The sequence below is a fragment of the Rhinopithecus bieti genome, unplaced genomic scaffold, assembly GCF_001698545.2.
Source record: "Rhinopithecus bieti isolate Rb0 unplaced genomic scaffold, ASM169854v2 scaffold_26532, whole genome shotgun sequence".
NCBI lineage: Eukaryota > Metazoa > Chordata > Mammalia > Primates > Cercopithecidae > Rhinopithecus > Rhinopithecus bieti.
In genome coordinates, this window is record NW_016812934.1 from 2,117,149 (window position 1) to 2,132,239 (window position 15,091).

Here is a 15,091-nt window from a genome sequence, read left to right on the forward strand (position 1 = left end):
TTTTGTTTTTGATTTTTTTTGAGATGGAGTCTCGCTCTGTCGCCCAGGCTGGAGTGCAGTGGCCAGATCTCAGCTCACTGCAAGCTCCGCCTCCCGGGTTCACGCCATTCTCCTGCCTCAGCCTCCGAAGTAGCTGGGACTACAGGCGCCCGCCACGTCGCCCGGCTAGTTTTTTGTATTTTTAGTAGAGACGGGGTTTCACCATGTTAGCCAGGATGGTCTCGATCTCCTGACCTCGTGATCCGCCCGTCTCGGCCTCCCAAAGTGCTGGGATTACAGGCTTGAGCCACCGCGCCCGGCCGAGCCATTCTTTACTCATCTCTAAACCCTGCTGTGAGCCACAGGAGGCTGACCTATTGGGACGGCATCAATGGACTCATCTGCTCTCTTATTTCTGGTTGCGTTTGACCAATGGGGGACACTTGCAGGACATCGGAGGCCAGGAAGAGAGAGAAGCCAGGTGTTTTTTCTCCATGGTCCCTGTCCACCTTATTGCAGTTTGGCAGTGACTATATTTCTCCATAGCCACAGCTCCTGCTGTGTTCCTCCATCATTCCAGCTCTGGTCGGTCTACTAATGCTGTCCCCTCCCCTTCTCCCATCAGATTTTGTGTTGGTGATGGTTGTCCACTGTTGTCATCTCCTGGGTATGTCACCATCTCTTATGGGTTCTCTTAACCATGTGCACACTCTGTAGAAGTCCCTGCATTAACCTCTCTTGAGCTAAGTCTGAGCTATCCATCCATTTCCTGCTGGGACTCTGATAGAGTCATGTACCCAGGAAGGGAGAGGGCTGAATCTGAAGCTAGGTCTGTCAGTCAAACCCCATATTCCCTCTTCAGGTACCAGATGATCTCTGTATCAGTCCCTTTTCTGTTACTTATAACAGAATGCCTGAAATTGGGTGATTTATAAAGAAAAATATTTTGTATCTCATAGTTAAGGAGACTGAGAAGTTTAAGGTTGAGGGGCTGGATCTGGTGAGAGCCTTCTTGCTGTGGGGGACTCTCTGCAGGGTCCTGAGGCAGCTCTAGGAATCACATGGTGAGGGGGCTAAGCATGCTTTTGTGCTATCTCAAGTCTTTCTTCCTCTGCTAATAAAGCTACCAGCTCCTCTCTCTTGATAATCCATTAATTCTTTAACCCATTAATCCATGAGGAGGCTTCATGATCCAATTATCCGTTAAAGGCCTCGCCTCTCAATACTGTCACATTGGGGGTTAAGTTTCCACATGAGTTTTGGAAGGGATATTCAAACCAGAACAATCTCTAAGGACAATTCTAGGTCTGGTTGTTTATAAATCTTGCTGTCACATTCCTCTAGAATTCCGTGTTCAAAATTCACAGTGGATCTTTGCAAGTTTTTACTTAGGATCCTTTATATGAAGTCTCTTTTTATTTTAGCCTGATGAGAAAACTTAGGGAATGAGAGTTTGGAGAAAACTGGGTTGTGCCTCCAAGTCTCAGAGAAGTCCGAGGACCTGCTAGATCCAGACTTGACCATAGGTGTCTTGCCTGACAACTGTAACTTCTGCACTTACTCTCAGGCCTGGGGAGGGGGTAAAGGAGAGACCCAAGGCAACTGAGTTTGACTCAGACAAGTCCAGGAGAGCAGCCAGAAGTGGACAGACTTCCCAAAATGAGGGCATTTATTATTTAAACATTGATTACTCTGTTTAAATCATACAGAGGGAAAAGGTTTTCCATTTGTAAAAAGTCTTTTTTTTAATGGTAGATCAAAGTTGGCCGACATTTTGCTGGACCACAAGTTCTTGTGGAGGCCAAAGAGGTCTGAGCCCAGCCTACCAGAGTAGAACAGAAAAGAACCAGTTCAGGGCAGTGCTGAGCCCAACCTTTCCCATAAGGCAAATGGATTTAACAAGCTTCATTAGCTCCCTGTATCAGTCAGTGTCCTACCAGGAAAATAGAAATCATTCTGTATCTTTCACACAAAGGGAATTTACTATAAAGAATGGATTACCCAGGTGATGGAAGAGGATAGAAGACACTTAATTGTGGGGCAACAGAGAGATTAGCAACAGCAGTAAGATAGTAATGCCCTTAGGGTGGAGGAACAAGGAGAGGAGTTAAAAGTTAGCTGGCAGGACTTAAATTCATGGCAAGGGTTGTTTTGCAAGAATTGGAACCAAGAAGAGAAAGTCTTCGTCAAAGTCTGTCACAGGACAGCTCAGATTCAAGGGAAGAAGAAATAGACCGCGTGTCTTGACCTGTGACATAATATCCACATATAAGGAAGAAAGGAAGTGATGGTAGCTACCTTGGGAGACTCAACCACAATAGATATTTAGAATTATGATGTTGTCTTAATGAATTGATGTTTTTGACCCTTTTATCACTATAGTATGCTCCTATTCCTCTCTAATAACACTCCATGTTTTGAATTCTACCTCATCTGATATTAACATAGCTGCCTTAGCTTTTCTGTGGTTAGTACTTGTATATCTTTTCCATCTTTCAACCTATCTTTGCCCTTACATTTATGGTCCATCTCTTGTAAATGCAATATAGTTGGGTCTTGCTTTTACATTTGGTCCAGCAATCTCTGTCTTACAATTTCAGTGCTTAGTTCATATTATTCATTATAATTATTAATATGCCTGGGTTTAAGTCTACCATCTTGCTATTTGTTTTCTATTTATCCTAGCTGTTTTTCTCATTCTTTTCCCCATTCCCTTCCTGTCTTCTTTCTTACTATATTTGGTATACCATTTTAATTTTCTGTATTGTATTTTTAGTGCTTGAGAATGATAATATGCACCCTTAGTTTATAATCAGAATTACTATCTGACTTATCACCCAGAATTAATTTTAACACACTGCTTCTCATCTAATATAAGAACCTTGTAACAGTACACTTGTATTTACTTCTTATGTCCTTTGTGCCATTGTTAGCATTTATCTTACTTTTATAATTCCACAACATATTGTTATTATGTTTGCTGGAAACAACTGTCTTTTAAAGAAATTAAGAAAAAATGTTAAAAGCCATTTCTATTTATTCATATATTTACCATTACTGGCATTCTTCATCTTTTTGTGTAGATCTAATTTTCTGTCTAAAGAACTTCCTTTAGCAATTCTGATAGATGGAACGGCTGGTGAGTAATTATTTTGTTATTTTTACTTTTGTTTTATCTTTGTCTTAATTTTTGAAGAATATTTTCAATGGATATGGCATTTTAAGTTAACTCTTAATTCTAACACGGTTCCCTGTATGTAATGTGTCCTTTTCCTTATTTTTGGTTTTCAACAATTTAACTATCATGTAACTAGCTGTGTGTGTGTGTGTGTCTGTGTGTTCCTCTTTCTTTGGGTTTGTTGAGCTTCTTAGACAAGTGGATTAATATTTTTAATCAAATTTAGAATATCTGAAGAATATTTCTTCAAATATTGTTTCTACCTAAATTTCTTTGTTTCCTTCTTTTAGTATGTCAAGCACATATATTTAGACTGTGATATTGTCTTTAGTCTCTGAGAATCTGTCAATTTTTTTTCAATTTTTTTCTTTTTGTGCGCTTTAGTTTGAATAGTTGGTATTGATCCATCTTCAAGTTCTGTAATCTTTTCTTTTGCAGTGTCCAGATATCAAACCCAGTTGGTGAAATCTGTTTAAACTGTAGATACTGTATTTTTCAGTTCCTGTCATTTCCTTTTGATTCTTTTTAATCGTTTCCATTCTTCTGTTGAAATTCCTCATCTCTTCACTCATTATTTTTTATCTTTTTGTTCTGTCCTTGAACATATTTATAATAGATGTTTTAAAATCTTATGTACTTGCCGGGCGCGGTAGCTCACACCTGTAATCCCAGCAACTTGGGAGGCCGAGGCGGGTGGATCACGAGGTCAAGAGATCAAGACCATCCTGGCTAAGACAGTGAAACCCTGTCTCTACTAAAATAACAAAAAATTAGCCAGGCGTGGTGGTGGGCACCTGTAGTCCCAGCTACTTGGGAGGCTGAGGCAGGAAAATGGCGTGAACTTGGGAGGCGGAGCTTGCAGTGAGCTGAGATGGTGCCACTGCACTCCAGCCTGGGAGACAGAGCCAGATTCCACCTCAAAAAAAATAAATAAATAAATAAAATAAATCTTATGTACTAATTTCAACATCTATGTGCCCTGATCATATTTCTATTGTCTTTTTCATCTTGGTTAAAGATCACACCTCCTGTCTTTTGTGTGTCTAGTAATTTCTTTATTGCATTTTGGAAACTGCTGAGTCTATTTTGCTAAAAATCTGAATTATTTTGTGCTTCTGTTAAAGAGAATTTAGTTTTCTTTTGCAGGCAGTTAATTTAATAGATGCTGAGGCTGATCTTAGTGGTCTCTTCAGGCTTTATTGTGATAGGTGAGAAGTAGCCCTTCCTCTTAGGCTAGACTAGTTCTACTCCTAAAGCAATAACTTTCTGAGGGTGTCAAATGATGTCTGGGTTATTCAACACACTGTCTTCCCTCTTCCTTGTGAGAACTCGATTGTCTCCTAGCCACCCATAACCTCTGAGATCTCTCACAGCACCTCCCACTTCTTTTGCCCCAGTCAGTGGCTGTTCAGGCTAAGTTTCAGAGCCCTACCTTACACATGCACAGTTGAGTATTTGACCAAAACTGAAGGGGATCCCCATGCAAATTTCTGCTGTTTCTTTTCAGAGCATCTTCTCCTTTCTGCTGTTGGGTCCCATTAATTCCAGCTACATCTGCAGCTCCAAACTCCAATCTCTACTTCTTATACACAGCTGCTGTCCATTGTGACTCCACTTCTCTGTGCTGCAGGTAAAAAGTTGGGGTGAAGGTGGAGCCAGTCTCCTGTGTTCTCTTCTCTCAAAGATCCCAACTCTGTGCTGTCTGCTGTCCAATGTCTGAAAACAGTTGCTTCATATATTTGTTTATGAGAGAGGGTGTGTCTGGTATTAGTTACTCCACGATGGCTGGAACCAAAAGTCTCACAAAGTTTTGAAAATAGAAAGGTATAGTGCTTATGAAACCTCAAGTATACAATAAGTGGTTAATAAATAGTAGTGAATATAAATTTAAATTTAAATTTGTATTACACATTAAACCGTCTTACTAAACTATAGATTTTTCAAGTTAAAGACTGTGTGTTAATCATTTTTATATCTCCAATACTTGGAAGAAGAAACCTGGCATGCAATGACTATCAACAAACATTTTTCTTAATTTAAGTAAACTAAACCAAGAAATGAGCTGATAAGATACCACTTTGGATGTGAAGACAGAGTTCTGGAAGTCTAACTGTCAATCAGTTCTTGGTACTCATTTTGAGCCCATTTTGGTGTTAATTCCAAAGTACTTCATTATTCCAGGAGTCCCTTGTTCACATATTTCTTCATTTCTAGTGTATTCAGTAACTTGCAGGCTTCTCCTCACTATCAAGGCCTTTGCCAGGGGTAGGACAGACAGGTGAAATAACATGTAAATTTCAGTGAGCCTAAAGATCTCAACACCTGTATCAGAGATACTGCAAATACATGCAAAATACTTCAACAAAAATCCAGTGTGGATGAGTCTGTTGAATGACGAAGAGACCTCAGGAATTCTGAAAATGGGAAATAATGGATATATTGGGAAGTGTAAAGGGATAGATAAAGAGGTAAGTTGCCGGCTGCATCAGGTTGTATTGAGCTTTGAAATTCACTTCAAGGAGTTCAGGCATTTTTGGGAATGGGTATAATGAGCCTTTGAAAAATTTTTGTGCAGCAAAGAGATTGAGTTTAATGTCATATATATTCATTTTCACCTGAATGTACTACTTCAAGAGTCTAAAGGGGACAGCAAGAAAGCTGGAGAAAGAGAACCAGAAGAGGGAAGTGGAAAGTTCAGGTTGCACAAATGCCTACTAAAGAATCCATTGGAACTGGAGATGGGCATCCACTTATTTTTTTTAATTTTATTTCCACAGGTTATTGGGGAACAGTGGTGTTTGGTTACATGAGTAAGTTCTTTAGTGGTGATTTGTGAGATTTTGGGTCACCCATCACCTGAGCAGTATACACTGCACCCAATTTGTAGTCTTTTATCCCACACCCCCTTCCCACCTTTCCCCTGAGTCCCCAAAGTCCATTGTGTCATTCTATGCCTTTGCATCCTCATAGCTTAGCTCTCACTTGTGAGAAGATATGATGTTTGGTTTTCCATTCCTGAGTCACTTCACTTACAATCATAGTCTCCAATCTCATCCAGCTTGTTGCAAGTAGACAGCCATCCATTTCTGATCCTCTTTTCCTGGGATTCCGACTTACATTCTTTCTTTACTGGACATCTATCTCAAAGCAGGACCATGACATTCAACAGGACGAGTCTGTCATTTGGAGTAATCAGAGGCCACCACCTAATTTCTGATTTGGCCCTTTTTGTGGTCATATTTGGCCTCTCAATGTATAACATCAAGACAGAGGGTCCCTTTAATTGATCATGCTCGTAATCCTGAACAATTTTCTTTGACTCTGCTTAAACATCAAGCCTTGAATTTCTATTCAGTTCTAGGATTTCTAATCTGCTACTTGCTTCCTTGTCTTGACCTCACCTGAAACGGTTCTTCTTGGGTCCTCAACGTCATACCAATTCAGTCTTCCTCCCTTTCACTAGCTCTCCCTATCCACCCCTTCTTTTGGCACAGCTTTGACCTAGGTATTCTAGTCATAGCATAAACTTTTAGAGAATAGGTACTTCACTCCTTTCTACCCCCTCTCCAATTTGTCGTCTCTGTAAGTAGGATCCCGTTGACTAACCTCAGTAAAGCAAGACAACCCTTGGGTTAAAATCATGGGTTTCAGAATTAGGCCTGGGTTCAAATCTTAGCTCTGAAAATGTTTTACTTGAGTGATGTTGTCCAGAAAGTTTCAGTGTTTTTAGCTTCAGTTTCTATATCTGAAAAGTGGGAGAAAATAAGGTCTTATGGGGGATTAGGTGAGATATTAAATATAAAGCATCTAATTCAGTGCTAAGGCAATGTTGTTCTTCAAAAACTCCTCCTTCCTTCTGCATCTTGGGTATGAAAATAACAGCTTTAGCTGCGTGTCTTTCTTTGCTAGGTTTTGGAGAGTTTTAATTAATGTTTAGAAAATCTAGACATGCTGTCTATGTTGGTCTATCTATTGTCCAAATAAATGACTTACTGCTTAACTTCTCTCGGTTAAGGTTCCTAAAACCTCATTGCCTCCCCTCAGGCCTTTGTCTCCAGCTGGTAGAAGTCAAAACAAACCACAAAAACAATGGAATTTTTTTCTAGGATTGCTCAATGCCATCCAAATGTGCCTGAGGCCCCAGGCAGTGCTATTGATGCCACAGCAGACATGCAACATATCTCCATCCAGAGGGTGATCATTTATAGGTACTCTCTGGAATCTTCCTGGTTTCTTTGATGAAATGGTTTCCTAATCCACTGTCCTCTAGATGTACTGTAAATATTTCCATAACTATCTCCTATAATTATCTATATGGCAGGGAGTCAAAATTCATTGAGGATCTATTATGTGCCAGACATTGGACTCTGCCCTTAGGTAGATTGGTAGATTACGTCTTTGACTCTTCACTCCAGTCCAGTGGGATTTTCCTTAGTCCCATTTACAGATAGGAAAACTGAAGCTCAGAAAACGTCAGTTGTTCTCCCAAAATCAATTGCTGGTAAGTGGTGGATCCAGATTGAAACCGAGTTCTGTCTGCTTTAATCAGCCTCTGCCATTTCCTTGCAAAGACCTTGATCTTCCAAAGTGTCCGTTGTATTGGGAGCTAATCAACCACGTTATAATATTTTTATTATTTTTTAAAGCAGTTAGTTTCCATAGCCTCCTTTCCCTCTCTCCCTCTATCTTCATTCTTTTATAGAACATTCGATACATGCAGGCTTTGAAAGGAAAAATGAACCTAAAAGCTCCACTGAAGTGAAAATGCTAAGGCTTCTTCGAAACTTAAGTAGCATTAGAAGCAATTACATTTGTGCAAATGCAGAAAGGCTTGTTTCTATTTCTGATTCCCCCACACCCTAGGGCAGTAAACTGGGAGGAAGGCTGTTAACTATTCCGGAGCACAGAGCTCCAGACAGCAAGACCTAAGCTTTTTTTTTTTTCCTCACCTTCTATTGTCAATGTTAAGATGGCACCCCTCTTTTCAAAAGGAAACCAATATATGCTTATTAAAATAAATTAGTGTTTTTATCTCAAAAGATGCTTTTGTGGGAACAGGGTTAAATGGCAATTCTAGTGGAGAACTACACTATCCATCTATTAAACACATGCACACACGTAAAATATAACCTCAAATCTTTGCATTTAGTTACAGCTTTTTTTTTTCTTTTATTTCATGGGGCATCTGCTAGCGTAAACCCAGTATTGTTTTACAAACACATACAAGTACATAGCTAAAAGGTGAGGATGAAGGCTGGTGACAAAAAGAGGCAGCATGAGATGCATTTTATAATGTATGAAGATGTAAATGATATTTCATTAAAGAAGCAAAACTTGCTAAAACTCTGCAAGATCTAAGGGAAAGAAAATAATTTTGCCCAACTGACTTATTTTTTTTCAGTTATCTTTTACTGCATTGCAAACTACCCCAAATATAAGAGCTTAAAATGACAATTTAACTATTCAGCAATAAAAAATAATAAAATCATCATCATTTGAGGCAACACAGATGGAACTGAAAGATGTTATGTTAAGTGAAACAAGCCAGGAACAAAAAAATTAAACACTGTGTGTTCTTACTCACATGTGGAAGCTAAAAAAGTTGATCTCATAGAAGTAAAAGTAGACTACAGGATACTAGAGGCTGGTAAAAGTAGGAAGAAAGGAGGGATATTGGAGAGATTTGTTAAAGGATACAAAATCACAGCTAGATAGGAAGAAGAAGTTCTAATGCTCTAAAGCACATTAAGGATGACTATAGTTAATAACAATATTAGATAATTTCAAATAGCTAGAAAAGAGGATATTGAATGTTCCCAACTCAAATAAATTATAAATGTTTGAGATGAGGATGAATATGTACAATTATTATCAATCAAAAAAATTTTGATCAGAAAATTTATCAGATAATTTTCTGTTGAAACAGAAAAGAGGGATTGTATTTATTGCCCTGCCTATAATCTCAAGTTCACTCAGAGGAATAATAGCTATTGATTTTTGAATTGATGATGTCCCAGGCTTTCACCAGATGCTTTAATACATTATTGTACATAATCTAGAGAAAAATCCGAGAAGTAGGTATTATGTCCATTTTCCAGAAAAGAAAATTTGTCAATCAAAAAAAGATGAGAAATATGCTATGTGCCCCATGAATATGTACAATTATCTTTTGTCAATCAAAAAAATTAATGACAACTTATTATTTCTCACAGTTCTGCAAGCTGGGCTGGGCTCAGATGGGCAGTTCTTCTGTTCTACATGGTATCTGCTGAGGCTGGAATGTCCAAAGTGTGTGCAGAAACTCTCATGACCAGTGCTATGGGTGGGATAGCTGGAACAGCTGGGGCCTACTTGAGGATTGCTCTCTCTCTACACATGGCCTTTCTCATAGATACCCTGGGCTTTATATCACAGAAGGGTGAGCTTGAGGTCACTGAATTTCTTAAATGATGCTGCCTTAAAAGAGGCAGAAACTGCTAATCATATTAAGCCCTGGACCCAGAAATCTTAGAGGGTCATTTTCTCACATTGTATAGGCCAAAGCAAGTCACCAGGCCATCCTGGGGTCAAGGAGAGGAGGGCAGAGTCCACCACTTGCAGAGGGACAGTACGCATGTACAGATGGGGAGGAACGCATGGTGACCATCTTTGAAGGCTCTGCACCACACAGGAGTTAGCAGGCTGCTTTATAACTGTTTCAAAGATACAGTTCTGAATAGTGGACTATTCTCCAGCAATGAAAATGAATGAACTACAGCTACAGGTAAGAGCATTGATCAATCTTTCAAACATCACAATGATTAAAAAAGACAGAAATAATACACACCATATGATTCATTTTATGAAGTTTAAATCTATGCAACAGTACACTACATTGTTAATTGGTACATAGCTAGGTGGCAAAATTTATTAGGAAAAGCCAGAAGATAATTATCATAAAAGTCGCAGTAGAGGTCAGCTATAGGTTGAATGTAGGTAGATGTAATTGGGAAGTGACATGGAAGGCTTCTGGGTGCTGGCATTATTTTTTTTTCCTTGACCTAGGTGATGGTTGCATGCACACTTGATTTAATCATTAAATTATGCATATTTTCTATTTGTAGGTTATATTTCTAAATTTTAAAAACTGTTAAAAGTACCTTTTGGCTAAATTTGTTTGGCATATGCATACTTAATGTGTGCAGTTCAAAACTTTAACTGTGTTGAAACAGAAAATAGGGGTTGGATCTACTGCCTTGCCTATAATCTCAAGTTCACTCGGAGGAATAATAGCTATTGATTTTTGAATTGGTGATATGTCCCAGGCTTTCACCAGTTGCTTAAATACATTACTGTACATAATCTAGAGAAAAATCTGAGAAGTAGATATTACGTCCATTTTCAGAAAAGAAAACAATGGCTTGGTAAGGGCAGCTCCAAGGTCACACAACACTCAAACCCAGTCTGTCTGACTCTACACTTCCTCCTTAAAAAAAAAAAGCCCTTGGCACAAGGGTCCTGGACATGAGCAAATTTCACCCATCTCCTGTGCTCCAGCCAGTCTAATCCAGATCAGGCAGCACCCAGGTCACCATCAGCACAAAAGCCCAATTGTTCAGGTTCTGTTCTCACTAAGGATGTGGCCCATTGCAGCCAATGGGGGACTTGGCCAAGCGTCAGGCACTGATGGAAGACTCCTCTCTTGGCTGCTGGCTGTTGACAAGCTAAGTGGCTGCCTCGGTCACGCCAGGATGTAATAAAGCCGCCCAGCACCCAGGATCTGCCGACGAAGAGAGTGCAAGGGCAGTGGAAAGAGACAGCCTCCAAATTCCAGGAATCACATGGTGTTTATTCTGAGGCCGGCCTCCCATCACCCACTCCACTGGAAGCTGCTGTTGCCTGGAAGGGCTCAGGCTGGAGAGAATCCAGATTAAATAATAGTGTAATAAGGAGCACATCTCTGTTTTGGTTTTATAGACTGTGCCATTTCAAAGGGACAAGAGCAAAGTCTTCCAGGGCACTTATTGGGATCCGCTGAACCATGACCCAATTAAATCCACTGGAGAAAAATCTCTTGTTAAAAAAAGGGAGATTTGCATTGTTTTTTGGAGAAATTATTTAGCTTTAAGATGGCACTTATTTTAGAGGTACTAGAAAACACAGACTGAATACTATATTGTTATTAGTAATTTCAAGAGGATGGGGCACAGAGAGGGACATTCTCAGTAATGACAATGCTCACATTGACAAAACTCTTTGAAATTAATTACTGTGTTCTGCTCTCCCAACTGCTCCATAACATGAGGGGTCAGTTATCATTAGCTTCATTTTAAAGATAGAAGTAAGAATCAAAGAGGATCTTTTCTAAAACTTATGCTTAGAAATCAAATTATTTTCTCATTTCTTCACATTCAAAATTAAGGAAGAGATTTTGAGAAATGAAAGTTATGCTAATAGCAATACAAATACCATTGATAATATTAAGAAGAAGGAGTAGGAGCAAGGGAAGGAGGAGGAGAAAGAAGAAAAGGAGGAGGAAGGGTATGGTGAGGAGGAAAAAAAAAGGAGTTGGAAAATGAAGAAGGAGAAAAAGTAAGAATAAATAGTAGTGTTTATTGAGCACTTACTTTGTGCAATGAATTGTGTGAGGTTCTTTCTTACCTGCTCTTCCCTTGGAGAATTTGTCCGTCTGCTGTCCCAGAGGGGGCTGCCATACCTTTCCTCTGTGACCACATGTTGGATTCTTGGCCCAGACTAAGCCAATTCCATTTCTTTGCCCTGGGAATTTGGAATGGAAGATTCTGAGTTAATGACTGGGCACTGCTAAGGTTTCAACCACCTAATGCTGAGACTAGCACTGCCAAGTCCAGGGAGATTTTTTAATAGGGCAAATAATACTCCTCTACAAAGAAAGAAAAGAAAATAGAAGACACTGAGAAAAACAACAACAAAAAAGTAGATAGGAGACTCCCAGAACACCCAAAAGAAAAGATCAAGGGAATACCAGGCCCTTGTAAGGCTCAAATACATTTCCTCCTTCGAGCGATTTGAAAGCTTCCTAGACCTTCCAAATAAATGTCTTCTTACTTGAGTTAGAGTAGGTTTCTGTCTCTTAGAACCAAATTATTAAGGCATCATCTCTGAGCCATTCATCAACTTAACCAGGTTTTACTATTTGACAGAAAAAGCAGCTGAAGCACAGGGTGAGTAAGCTATTTGCCCAGAGTCACATCGTCAGCACCGCAGAACTGGGACAAGAATCAAGGTCTCCTGGCGCCTAAAATCTCTTCCCTGCTAAAGGTGGTGGCTGAGGAAATATACAGCAGTTTGTACTGACATTCCTACTATTTGGCCACTTATTCTTTGATTGCCAACAAAAAAACAAATTCCTATTGAAAGTCATGTAAACATTTTTTGAAGGAATTTATTTCTCATGTAAACTTAAGAAGAATATTGGAGAAATAGAATTAGCTTTAGTCATGACAGCACTCAGGCACTTAAACCATATTGTCAGAACCTATAATTATCCTTCCATCAGCTCTATTTCCTCTTAGTTATCTTCACTCTGAAATCGGCCAAGACGGCTGCATATAAGCTTCAGGTTTATACCTTTCTAGGTTATCAGTCTTGGTTGGACAAAGAAAGTCACTTTATTCATTATTCCCCCAGACCTCTGAGAAGTGACTCTCACTGGGTGAATTCAAGTCCCATGTTCATTCCTGAGCCAGTGACTGGCCAAAAAATAAAATGGCATGCTCTAATTGGTCAGAACTGTGTCATGTGCCCATTCTCAGCCCCAAAAGCAGTAATCAGCTGACATTTCCCATATGGCTTGAGAATAGGGGAAGGGTGATAGTTCAAAGGGAACACTGGGGGGTTTTACCCAAAGAAAGGAAAGTGGATTCGAGAGGATAAAAGCGATAGCCATCCAATACATGCTTGTTCAATCAGCTCCTATCATTGTAAAACATTTTCTAGAATTCTCATTTGGCTCAGTGGGTTGGGTGGGGGATTTTAGAAATTACACAATTGTAGACTTTTTGAAATCAATGAGCTCATATGCCTCATTTTACAGTTAAGAAGTTAAATGACTTGCCTCAGGCACACATCTGGTGAGAAACCGAGCGCGGCTTGCTCTTGATACCCAGGCTGGATACCAGGCTGATCGTGCACCTTCGAGTCTTCCTTCCGCAGACTCTTTTGACTAATCCAGCAACCGAGCATCTGGCAAGGTCAGAATTTCTCACCATTTCCCAACAAGCTTTCTGGCATTGCTTTAACCAAAGGGAATATTCTAGACACTGTAACAAGATGATATCAGAAATCTAAACGCAAAACAGGCTTTCCCACATCCCCATTAGTCAATTATGACTATACACCACAAATCATTTTTTCACATTTATAGACTTTTCAATGTTACAACTGGTCCTTTAAAAAAATTACATGTAAATAAGGAAAGGGACAGCCATGGTGCTGACGCAATTGCTCTTTTGGACGTGCAACAAAGAGAGATCACCCAAATGTGTTATCAAGTGAGATCTTGAACTGTTTTCTAAAGAACTTCAAACATTCATTAATCACTATTTGCTTTTAATGGTTGTTTGCAGGCTGATGTAGAGAGAGATCTACTTAGAACAAAGGTCATGAAGGGCCAGATTCAGTTCATCACCTTTTTTTGGTAAGTATAGTTTTACTGGAACGTAGCACACCCATGTGTAAGCGTTGTCTGTGGCTGCTTTTGCACTACCAGGATAGAGCTGAGTAGTTGCAACAGAGACCTCATGGCCTGCAAAATCTAAACGATTTGCTATCTGTTCCTTTACAGAAAAAGTTTCCTGACTCCTGATTTAGAATACTAGATTTCCAGAGCTAAAAGCATTCTTAGAATTTATTTCTTCTAAAGATCTCTAACTAGAGGTCCATGGCAAATTATAACACATAGATGTTAGGCTTTTATAGGCAGATGCATTATTAAATTTTCTTTCAGATGAATCAATTTTTAAACATAGATGTTGCATAAAACTTTAGATTTCCACCTTCTCTTAGATATTTCAAAGATCTGGGGGCCGGGCGCAGTGGCTCACGCCTGTAATCCCAGCACTCTGGGAGGCCGAGGCGGGCGGAAATCACGAGGTCAGGAGATCGAGACCATCCTGTCTAACATGGTGAAACACTGTCTCTACTAAAACTACAAAAATTAGCTGGGCATGGTGGCACACGCTTATAATCCCAGCTACTTAGGAGGCTGAGGCAGGAGAATCACTTGAACCCGGGAGGCGGATGTGGCAGTGAGCCAAGATCGCACCACTGCACTCCAGCCTGGCGACAAAGTAGGACTCCGAAAAAAAAAAAAACAGTGCACGTCTTCACCCTACAGACTTCCTGCTAATACAGTGAAACCCCGTTTCTACTAAAAAATATAAAAAATTAGCCGGGCATAGTGGCAGGCGCCTGTAGTCCCAGCTACTCGGGAGGCTGAGGCAGGAGAATGGTGTGAACCCGGGAGGCGGAGCTTTCAGTGAGCCGAGATCGCGCCACTGCACTCCAGCCTGAGCGACAGAGCGAGACTCCGTCTCAAAAAAAAAAAAAAAAAAAAAAAAAAAAAAAAAAACTGGGAACATGAAAGCATATATATTTAGCAAATATTGGTAGGAGTTGAGAAATGGTTTATCCTTTTCCATAGGGATGAGTTGATATACTTTTGTATGGTTTCTGTTTCTCTTTCTTGTGTCTTTATCATTGAAGCTAAGTCTCAATTGTCATGTATCATTGCACTTGTAGTCTCAAAGTCATAAGAAATTAACCTGTGATGATATTTCTATAAGAAGAGGTAAAGTAAAACATTGCCTCTAATTGTTGCCTTCTTTATGAAAACTGGTAGAGGGGACATCCCACCATACAAATGAAGAATATTTTTCTGGGCTTAATAGGCAAATATGCGGCCCTTTTCACTCC

The 15,091-nt window shown here is 39.7% G+C and overlaps 2 long non-coding RNA genes across 2 annotated transcripts in view; one reads left to right on the plus strand and one right to left on the minus strand.

The window, feature by feature from the left end:
* The window catches only part of LOC108512176 (uncharacterized), a 20,613-nt gene extending 8,311 nt beyond the window's left edge, over positions 1 to 12,302 (minus strand). Inside the window, exons 1-2 of the long non-coding RNA XR_001880522.1 lie at positions 12,224 to 12,302; positions 11,798 to 11,914 (exon numbers count right to left, since the gene is read on the minus strand). This is a non-coding gene — a long non-coding RNA (uncharacterized LOC108512176). The remainder of the gene's footprint in view (positions 1 to 11,797; positions 11,915 to 12,223) is intronic.
* LOC108512177 (uncharacterized) lies at positions 9,700 to 13,814 on the plus strand. The gene is made up of 3 exons (XR_001880523.1): positions 9,700 to 9,920; positions 13,212 to 13,368; positions 13,744 to 13,814. It is a non-coding gene; the product is annotated as an uncharacterized LOC108512177 (long non-coding RNA).
* Positions 13,815 to 15,091: the final 1,277 nt, after the last annotated feature.